The sequence below is a fragment of the Chrysochloris asiatica genome, unplaced genomic scaffold, assembly GCF_000296735.1.
Source record: "Chrysochloris asiatica unplaced genomic scaffold, ChrAsi1.0 scaffold00319, whole genome shotgun sequence".
NCBI lineage: Eukaryota > Metazoa > Chordata > Mammalia > Afrosoricida > Chrysochloridae > Chrysochloris > Chrysochloris asiatica.
Window position 1 is genome coordinate 1,424,570 of NW_006408837.1, and position 1,167 is coordinate 1,425,736.

The following is a 1,167-nucleotide window of genomic DNA, read 5'->3' on the forward strand; positions in this document are numbered from 1 at the left end:
GTTTTCAAAATGTGTGGCAGTCTGTATATGCCCTGAATTAGCGCCCTCACGTTTGTCCCTATTTTTTCATTGATGATCTTCATAATTTTGGGATTCACATTTAGATCTTTAATCCATGTTGAGTTCATTTTTGTATAGGGTGGGCGGCAAAGGTCTTGTGTCAGTCTTTTACATATCGCTTTTCAGTTCTGCCAGCACCATTTGTTAAAGAGACTGTGTCTTCCCCATGCAATGTGCCCAAGCACTTTGTCGAAAATCATTTGGCTGTAAGTGATTGGGTTAATATCTGGATTCTCGCCAAACCAATCATTTGACATTTCACACAGATTACCTTTTGGATTTCATAAAAGAACCTGCAGGCTTGAGGCTGGTGATGTTGGACTAGGTTGCAGAACCTGACCTTCTTTCACTGCGACCCCCCGATGGTGTCGTCGTGGCTCTGAACTTTTGGAAGATCAACAGACCTTTCAACAAAGCTACCTCTAGGTGAATATTAACCCAAACGTCAAACCACAGACCTTTTGGTTACTAGTTGAGAACTTAACTGATCATGCCACGTAGCAACATTATAAGTTGGAAAATACTGGATCTCAACTGCCTAACTGGCTCTGTTCATCCTGGGGACCTACAGGGGCCAGAAGACTTTCAGGGCTAAATGCCCCCCCTATCCCTACAACCTATGCTTAGGCTTAGAAATGCATCTCTCCCATAAAAGAAAGCAAACTTGAATGCAAGGGGGAAATAAAGAGCTTTCATTGTTGTGAGCTGTGGGGCCCGTACGGGCTCACAACAACCCCATATGCCAAGAGTACAACTCCCATAGAATTTCCCTGGTGGTGTTATAGCATGACTAACAGCTCCCAATTAAACTAGGTATCCACTAAGTTCTTTCAGTCCCGTCTCACCCTGCCCCCCTTCCCCCACAACTCACCCTATGGAAAAATAATAAACTGCTTACAGAAAAACTGTGAAAGTCAGAATGACCCAAGGACAGGTGAACAAACAGGATAAAAACTTAGCCCATCCACACAAACAAGTTATGGGTTCATTGGTGGGTTTACTCCCACTTATAGGAGAGGATAACGTGAAGGGAGTAAAGCTTGTGGGAGAAAAGCCCACAAGACCTTCATTTGCTGATGGGGCACAACTCAAAATGAAGAGAAACAG